We start from the raw sequence: 9,921 nt of genomic DNA on the forward strand, positions 1-9,921 counted from the left end.
CCTTTATAAAAATACTAAAACATTGTAATGAAGTGATTTTTGTTTGTTTCTAATAAAACCTTCGGTTCCAGACTCCATTCCCATTAACCATTTGGCTTCAGTACACACACACTCCATTTACCTGCTTCAGAATCTACTGTCTCTATATGATGTGCTTCACCTAGTAGTGATCATTCAGATCTCAGCCAGTTGTTCTGCTTCTAAGCAGAAGACTTTGATGAGTTAAATCTCCAGGAGACTTGTGAATTTTTTTTTCTAAGTTGAGTAAACATTGGGCTGAACTCTGTTCTGATATTTACAAATGCCAACTGTTCTGGGGACACGCCAGTGTAAAGAAGAAGAGAATTTCCTCCTTTTTTATATTGAATTCCACCCACCGGATATTGCACACATTTTATAGCATCTCTTTCTCCCTGGTTTTCTTATTTTATTGATTATCTGGACAGTTGCTGGAAGTTTTAGAAGGAGCTAGAGGATAAGTTTCCCTTCAAACCGAATCTGTAAGTACAGACCATTTACTGCTTTTTATCAAGTATTTTGCTATAGATCATCTGTTAATGGCTCATACTTGGGGATGTGGTTTCAATATGGTTTTTTTGCTATTGTCCCCATGTCTTTTATCTAAATGGTACAGTGCATTTTGGGGTGAACTAAAGGCAAGTAATAACCTCCATAGCCGATATTTCAGGATTCAGCTTTGTCATAGTAACACAGGAATTGCCAGACTGTATCAGACTCAAGGTCCTATTCCATTATCTTGTCTGTGACAGTGGCCACCACCAGAGGAAGGTTTAAGAACCACACAGTAGGCAGCTGATGGACAATCTGATTTAAGTACCGAAACACTGAGTTCAATATCCCCTCCAACATTGTTGTTAACTCTGGAATTTATGATAATTCTGGATATTCGTTATCCGTTGAAGTGCCCAATCCCTTTTCAAATCTTGCAGAGATCTTGGTCTCAATGATTTCCCTGTAGCAGTGAGTTCCAGATTCTAATAATTTGTTTTATGATAAACTATTTTTGTTTATCACTTTTGAATTGGTCACCTTTTTAATTTCATTGACTGTCTCATTGTAAACATTTGTTTCACTCTCTCTTCATAGGAGAGCTTTTTCACATTCTTGATCTTTCTTATCACCCTACTCGGAACCCTCTAATTCTGCAATACCTTTTTTGAGATGGGTTGACTAGTACTACACACGGATCAGGCTACAATATTTATTTATATAATGCCATTATAGTATTTTCCATGTTATTTTCTACCCCATTCCATATGCAACTTAATATCTTTATAAATAAATAAATGTGTTCGTCTTTAAGGTGCCACCGGACTCCTTGTTGTTTTTGTGGATACAGACTAATGCAGCTACCCCCTGATACTTAACTTCATATCTTGTTTGCTTTTGTGACCACAGCTGCACATTAAGCAGAGGTCTTTATTTAGCCATCTGCAACAATGCACAGGTCCCTTTCCTGAATTTATATAGTTAATTTATACCCCTGTAAAGTGTATGAGTATGTCACAGCCGGCCTCTTCTTGGGCACGCACTTGGATCAGGGCTGCTCGGGGGGGGCGGGGGGGGGGGCAAGTGGGGCAATTTGCCCCAGGCCCCGGGCCCCACAGGGGCCCCCACGAGAATATAGTATTCTATAGTATTGCAACTTTTTTTTATGGAAGGGGCCCCCAAAATTGCTTTTCCCCAGGCCCCCAGAATCCTCTGGGCAGCCCTGACTTTGATCCACACTGGTGTCCCTGAGTTGCTATTATAGCCTTTCTACCTCTCTAAACTTCCTCTGAGAACACTTGCATGTGAATATCAGGAGATCCTGGCTGCTTTTCCTCATTCTGTTTCAAAGGCCCTGAAGATCTAATCCAACCCCCTACTGATTGATTGACTACTCCTCCAACTGCTGGGTTTGAAAAGCCTCTAAGCTTTTAATTAACCAGAGTAAACCTAACATAAACCTAACAATAGCCATCAGTAAAACTTCTACTTCTCAGGGGTAGGTCTACATTTGAAATGCTAGAGTGGCACAGCTCCCATTGTGGTAGTTAATCCACCTCCCTGAGAGGCAGTAGCTAGGTGGATAGAAGAATTCTTCCATCGACTGTCTACACTGGGAATTACGTTGGCTTAACTACATCGCTCAGGGGTGTGGATTTCTCGTATCCCTGAGTGATGTAACTGGGTCAACTTGAATTTTGAGTATAGACCTGGATTTACTCTAATAGGGAAACTTAATTTGATAAAAGCCAGGCAGTGCTTTCCTTCCTGATCACAAATTAGCTCCATGACCCGCTCTGCAATCCTGCTTCCTCTGTCTTCAGGAGTCACCTGGCAACCTTCAAATTAAACCCCACAAATTCCAAACAACTTTCTGGGTGGAGTTTCCAGCCAGGAGTTCCTGCCTCTGTGTATCTGTGCACCCAGTGGCATATATTCCTTTTGGTCTTCATCCAACAATCCACCCCATCATAAAATTCCACATAAGAACCCTTATTCTATAACAATATTTCATAACATACACTTCCAAGTAACACAGTCCCTTCTCCACTGAGTAGTTTAAAATTTTCCTTTCATTGTGTGTTACTCTGCATTTACTGACATTGAATTTTATTTGCCATAATGTTGCCCATTCACGCAGCTTGCTTTGTTATCGCTGAAATTCCTCACAGTTCTTTTTGTTCCTGATTAATCTAAGTAACTTTGTGTTATCTGCAACTGTTGCTACCTTACTATTCACCCCCACTTTCCAGATAATTAGTGACCATATTAAACTACATTTGACCTATTACAGAACCTGGGTCATCCCACACTCAACTCTTTTGCTGTAAAGAAACATGGAGCATTTAATTCTACTTTGTACTTTCTCTCTCCTAGACAGGTTTTGATCCCTGATGATAGTTTGCCTCTTTCCCACGACTAAATAATTTCTTTAGTAGCCTCTAATGAGGGACATTGGCAAAAGTCTTTTGGAAGTTTAAATACTTTTTGTTTATTACAAACAGTTCTTCTCGACTACAAGGAGGTTAGTGAGACACAATTTTCTTTTGCAAAATCTGTCCCACCATTTATTTCAAACTTCCTGCATCTGAAAGACTTAAAAAATCTCTTGTTTGTTATTATAACTTTAGCGATTTGCTCTTCAAAATCCATTTTGCTCCCACTAATTTCCCTCTTTCTTATTGCCTGCTGTTATTTACACTCCTCCTTACTGGCTTCACGAGGGTCAGATTTACAAATCCTAAAGTGTTTTTGTTTGGCTAAAAAAATCTTTCAAATCTTGCTTTTAAGCCTCTTGCCTTCCTGTTCCCTTGTTATTCAGCAGAGCAATTAACTTCTGAGACTCTTTTAAAAAAATAATCATAAAAAGCATCCCTGCCACCTCTAAGGATTTTATTTCCTTATAACTCTTGGGCCTTTTTGACTAATCTCCTCATATTAGTGAAATCTCCCTTTTTTAAAATGTAGCGTGTCTGTCACTTTTCGGTTCTCTATCCATGGTAAGAAGTTAAACCTAATTATTCTGTGGTCAGTATTACTTAGCTGCTCAGCTAATATCATTTCTTTAATTAACTGATCTTGTTACGAAGGAGGAATTCACCAATAGCCCATGTTCTTGCATACTCTAGACCTAGCTGATCTAAGAAGCAATAATTTAAAATGTTGAGAAATTGTGTCTCTAACCTTTGCCCTGCTGGGCCATTTGACCAGGTTATATGTGAGTCACTGAAGTCTCCCATTATTATCAATTTGTTAGATTGTGCTTCATCTCTGATCCCTCTCAATATTGTGCACTCAATTTCCTTTTCTTCATGGGAGGGCCAGAAGAATAGTGACACTTCTCCCGCTTCTTACAACTGTGTGGTCCTCTGCACTCAGAATTTTTATCTCACTAAATCCTATTTATCTTTCAGATACAGCATCACTGTGGTCTAGTCTGTCTTTCTTGTATAGTTTGTAACCAGGCATTTCAGTATCCCGTTGGCTTTTCTCTTAATAAAGCACATTGTCTCAGAGTCCTCTTCCATTTCACAGCGTCCTAGTTTTTAAGAACTGCCAGTTCAGCTCTGTGACAGATATGGAAATTTCGTGGAATATTTTTGGGAGATCTTACTGTATTAAGTTTATGAATCACTGTAGGCCAGGGATTGTATATTCCCATGGGGGAGGGGAGCACATCTGCCCCAAGAACTCAGAAAAGTGGGGTTGAGTAGGCAAATTCACTCAGGCTGTAACACCTCTCAAGAGCTACCAGCACCTGGACAGGCTCCCATATACTGGTTTGAAGTGAATTCTCCAGAGACAAACAGACAAAAAATAACTTTCAGATAAATAGCTTGATTTTCAACCAATTCAGGGACTTCTTTCTGGTCCAGCAAATGGACTGGACCTTCTGCACAAGGAAGGGCCCCAATCCTTTCTGGGAAGGGTTGGAAGGACTTTGGCCTATGGAAGCCCCACGATGGGTGGCCTCTGGTAAGCATTCAGCATGCATATAGGAACGTTTATTGTTTTTAATATGTGTTCTATGTAATGCTTTCCCCTTAATAATGAATGTGCTTGCTTAGAAAGAAATGTGTGGTAACTTATAACTTGTCTCCATTCAAGAGAGATGATGTTTCAGGGGTGGAGTGGGGTGGGTTGTGCGTGGGGGTGGGGGCGCTGGGATTCTGAAAGCAGGTGCCCTTGGTGGAACATGAGGGGGAATACAGGTGAATTTGCCCAGAACTGTGACAAATATCATCTCAGTTATTGGTGACCCTAACATCAAACAGTTCAACACAACACTCCTCACTTTGACTGGAATTATACTGATTCTCATGTTCTGCTTTTTGACCACCAACAATGCTAACCTGACTCCTATGGCATTGTTTTGCCTGCCCATTCAGAGGGATGCTTTACAAACAGGGAAGGGACATCTCTTCCCCCAAGCTTTTTGTTCTTAACATTCTTTCAGCCTCTGCCATAGAAATCCTCAGACAAATGTGCAGGACACAGAAATAACATTTCCAGTCACCCAGAACATCTATTTGACAAGTTCAGTCTCTGTATATGCCTGATCCAATGCCCAATGAAGTCATTGAAAGTGTTTCCACTAATTAGAATGAGCAATGAATCCAGCCCTGCATGAGGAAATTACATTGAATAATTACTTTTTATATTAGTATAAAATAATGTGAATGTGACAGAACTTTATTTGTCCAGATACTAGGAATTCATAAATAAACCCTCTGTAATAGCACAACACTATTAGTGAAAAAGAAAGCACAATATCTGGTCTGTAGGTAATTGTCAGAGCTGTTTGCACAAACCATTGTACACACTAAATCAACATGGGTGTGTAGGTTGCCATACGCTTTAATAGATAATCTGATGCTTTAAAATTTCCTTTCAATATTTACTAGTCTAAAGTTCTCAGATTCATGCAACAAAACCCAAAGAATAAATAACACAGCAACATAACACAGCTGGCATGATTTACTTTTGGGTAGACACTTTGCATATTTTGTGGTTTGAATTCATTTAAAGGATTGAACTGAATATTCATATAGTTGTTTAAAGTATTTACCCAGCTTCATCTTTGCTGAAATTTTAGTTTTATTTCATGCAAAATTTACATTACATGAATATTAAGTATAACAATGGCCTTTGAGGGATCTGAACCTAGTACTTATAGATTTGAAAGCACTGACTACAACTGCCCAGGGTGCAAGCAGACTTATATACCTGTGTACACACTGTAGTCACCAGAAGGGGGGAGAAAGCCATGTTGTTTCAGCGTGAATTACATACATACTCTCACTGGCTGGAGTAGGCCACTCTGTGCCTCAGCACTCCACAGAAATTCAGCTCCCAACATAGCACCCAATAATGATGCCATCACTAAGGCTGTCTGTGGTCACTGAATCCAGGCTTCCTGGATCTAAAGGCACAATCTTCTACTGTCTCTGATAAAGAAACACAATGATCAACTTGAAGTCAATAGCAGACTCATAAAGCTCTCTACATGGTCTGGGTAGTAGCTGGAGAAAAAGAGACAGACTGTTATTATGGGTTACATTAGATGGGATGGTTATGTGCTCAAATCAGGGAACTGCCAAAGCTAAGGCTGTCTGTGTGCATTGGTTCGGTGAGGGGGTGTCCACCCTACACAGGACTGTAAGGGGTTAGGGTGGCCACGTAGGCCCATTATCTTCACAGACTGCATTTGGAGTGAGAGCCAAAGAGCAGGGAATTGATGACAAGGAGGCTCAGCTGGGCAGGAACAGCTGGGGCCTATAAAGCCAGGAAGCTGGCAACATAGATGGGCGATTGCTGAAAAGGGAAGTCACCCCCTGGGAAAAGGGAGGAGGGTTTGGAACTGCTACACCCAGAGCAAGGAGCGGAAACAGGAGTTCCAAGAAGCAGTTGAGGGAAGGAACAGTGAGGGTTGGGAGAGGAAAACCCAGAACTGCTGGGTGTAGGGTCCCTGAACTGGAACCCAAAGTAGAGAGTGGGCCCAGGTTCCCCTACCAGCCACTGTGGACATGGCAGAGGACAGCAGACTGCCTGGGAGTTTTGGAACGACTTTGTTACACCTACCCCAGAAAGGGGGAACACATATGGTGACCCGGCTGGAGGGCCAAATCATGAAGAGGAGGCTGCAATTCCTGGAGTGAGAGGGGTCTGCAGTGTGAGAGGACGACAGGAGAGACACTGCTGTGTGTGTGTGTGTGTGTGTGTGTGTGTGTGTGTGTGCGCGCAATGCCTGGCCAGAGCTAATCCCCAGGACAGCCAGCAGGAGGGCACTAGCAGTGAGTGACAGGTTAATTGAGAATGAAATCCCCAAATTCATAGACTCTTAGAATTTAAAGCCAGAAGTGACCACTGTGATCATATAGTCTGATGTCCTGCACATTGCAGGCCCTGGACCCTCATCCCCCCCACTCCTGTAATAGACCCATAATCTCTGGCTGAGTTACTGAAGTCTTCAAATCCTTATTTAAAGACTTCAAGTTATAGGGAATTCATCATTTACTCTAATTTAAACCTGCAAGTGGCCTGTGCCCCATGCTACAGAGGAAGGCAAAACACACTGAGGGTCTCTGCCAATCTAACCTGCAGGAAAATTCCTTCCTACCCCAAACATGTTAATTAGTTGAGCTGTTAACATATAAGCAAGACCTATCAGCCAGACAGCTGGGAAATAATTCTCTGTACTAACTCGGAGCCCTTCCCATGTAGTGTTTCCTCTGTGGCTGTTAGGGATATTTGCTACTAACAGTCACAGATGGGCCATATGCCATTGTAGGCAATTTCATTATCCCATGAATTTATCAAGCTCAATCTTGAAATCTTGAAATTTTTGCTTCCACTGCTCCCCTTGGGAGGCTGTTCCAGAATTTCACTTCTCTGATGGTTAGAAACCGTTATCTGATTTCAAGTCTAAACTTGTTGATGGCCAGTTTGTATCCATTTGTTCTTTTGTCAAGACTGATGCTTAACTTTATCCCTCTGATGTATTTATAGAGAGCAATCATATCTCACCTCAACCTTCTTTTAGTTAGGCTAAGCAAGTCAAGCTCCTTGAGTCTCTTCTTGGAATGTGGGTTTTGCATTCCTCTGATCACCCTAGTAGCCCTTCTCTGCATCTGTTCCAGTTTGAATTCATCTTTTTCAAACATGGGAGACGAGAATTGCACACAGTATTCCAGATGAGGGCCCACCAGTGCTTTGTACAATGGTAATAACACCTCCCTATCTCTACTTGAAATACCTCATCTGATGCATCCTAGGACAGTATAAGCGTTTTTCATGGCCACGTCATATTGGTGGTTCATAGTCATCCTGTGATCAACCAATACACACAGGTCTTTCTCCTCCTCTGTTGCTTCCAACTGGTACATCCCCCATTTACAGCAAAAATTCATCGTCTTAGTCCCTAATTGCATGACCTTGCATTTTCCAATATTAAATTTAGTCTCATTTCTATTACTCCAGTTTTCAAGGTTGTCTAAATCTTCTATGATATTCTGGTCTTTCTCCATATTGGCAATACCTCCCAATTTTGAGTCATCTGCAAATTTTGTTAGCACACTCCCACTTTTTGTGCCAAGGTCATTAATGAAAAAGTTAAATAAGACTGGTCCTAAGACCGATCTCTGAGGAACTCCATTAGTAACCTCCCTCCAGCCTGACAATTTACCTTTCAATATGACCTGATGTATTCTTTCCTTTACCCAGGTCCTTATCCACCTTACAGTTCTAGCATTAATCCCCATCTTTTCTAATTTAATAATTTCCCATGTGGAATTGCATCAAATGTCTTACTGAAATCCAGATAGATTAGATCTACTGCATTTTCTTTGTCTGAAAAATCAATCTTCTCAAAGAAAGAGATCAGATGGGTCTGGCATGATCTACCTTTTGTAAAACCATGTTGAATTTATCCCAATTACCATTTTCCTCTATGTCATTAACTACTTTATCTTTCAAAATTTGTTCCAAGATCTTGCTAAAAATTGAGGTCAAACTAACAGGCCTGTGGTTTATTGGATAACTTTCCCCCCATTCTTAAAAATAGGAACTATATTAGGAATTCTTTAGTAATAGGATATGACCCCTGAATTTACAGATTCATTAAAAATCCTTGCACCTGGGTTTGCAATTTTATGTGCCAGTTCCTTTAATATTCGTGGGTGAAGATTAGCTGGGCCTCCCAATTTGGTCCAACTAAGATTTTTTAGTTTGACTTCCACCTCAGATGTGCTAATTTTTACTTCCATATCATCATTCCTATTAGCCACTCTGCCACTATCCCTAAGCTCATTACCCTTATTCAAAACTGAGGCAAAATATTTGTTTAGGTGATGTGACATGCCTAGATTATCTTTAATCTCTCCCCCCTGCCCACCCCATTATCAGTGCTTGGTGGTCCCAGTTCTTTCTTTGATTTTTTAAAATTATTTGGCTATAGAACCTTTTACTATTGGTTTTAATTTCCTTTGCAAGGTCCAGCTCTGCTTGGCTTTTGGTAGCTCTCAATTTTTCCCTACACTATATGACCTCTAAAAGGTAGCTTTCCTTGCTGATCCTTCCAATCTTCCATTCCTTGTAGGCTTTCTGCTTTCTCTTAACAACATGTTTGAGATGCTTGCTCATCCACTTTGATCTGCAAAACTTCCCTACAATGTTTCCCCCTTGCTTGGGATGCAGACTTCAGATAGTTTCTGCAACTTTGACTTAAAGTAATTTCAAACCTCCTCCACATTAAGATCTTGAGTTCTTCAGTCCAGTCCATGTCCCTAACAAATTCCCTTAATGTTTTAAAGTTTGCCTTTTTGAAATCAAAGACCCTATTAGCAGGCCTTTTTTTTGTAATCCTTCTATTTAGTTTAAACTGAGTTAGCCCATGATCACTCATACCAAGGTTGTCCTCTACAACCAGTTCTTCAATGGGGTCCCCACTACTTACCAATGCTAAATCTAGAATGACATCACCTTTAGTTGGTTCAGAGAGTATTTGGTGAAGAAATCTGACAGTTGTCGCAACCAGGAATATCTGTGCTCTACCATTATTAGGAGCACTTGTCCTCTAATCAATATCTGGGAAATTAAAGTTTTCCATTATGACACAATTCCCATCAGTATTTATTTCATTACAATATTAAAGAGGTCTCTATCCATATCCATATTGGATCCTGGATGTCTGTAGCATACCTCATGCACTATCCCAGGGGTACCTCTAGTAGCTTTTCTCCCCCAGGTGAGTTTGACTTAAACAGGTTCTGCTTTATCCAGTCCATCACTTCTAATTTCTTTTCATTCTAGCTCATCAATAATATACAAAGCTAGTCCACCACCCTTCCCTTTATTTCTGTCTTTCCTGAACAGCACATATCCTTCAATACCTGTACTCCAATCATTAATAAT

The sequence above is a fragment of the Chrysemys picta genome, chromosome 17 (assembly GCF_011386835.1).
Source record: "Chrysemys picta bellii isolate R12L10 chromosome 17, ASM1138683v2, whole genome shotgun sequence".
Lineage (NCBI taxonomy): Eukaryota > Metazoa > Chordata > Testudines > Emydidae > Chrysemys > Chrysemys picta.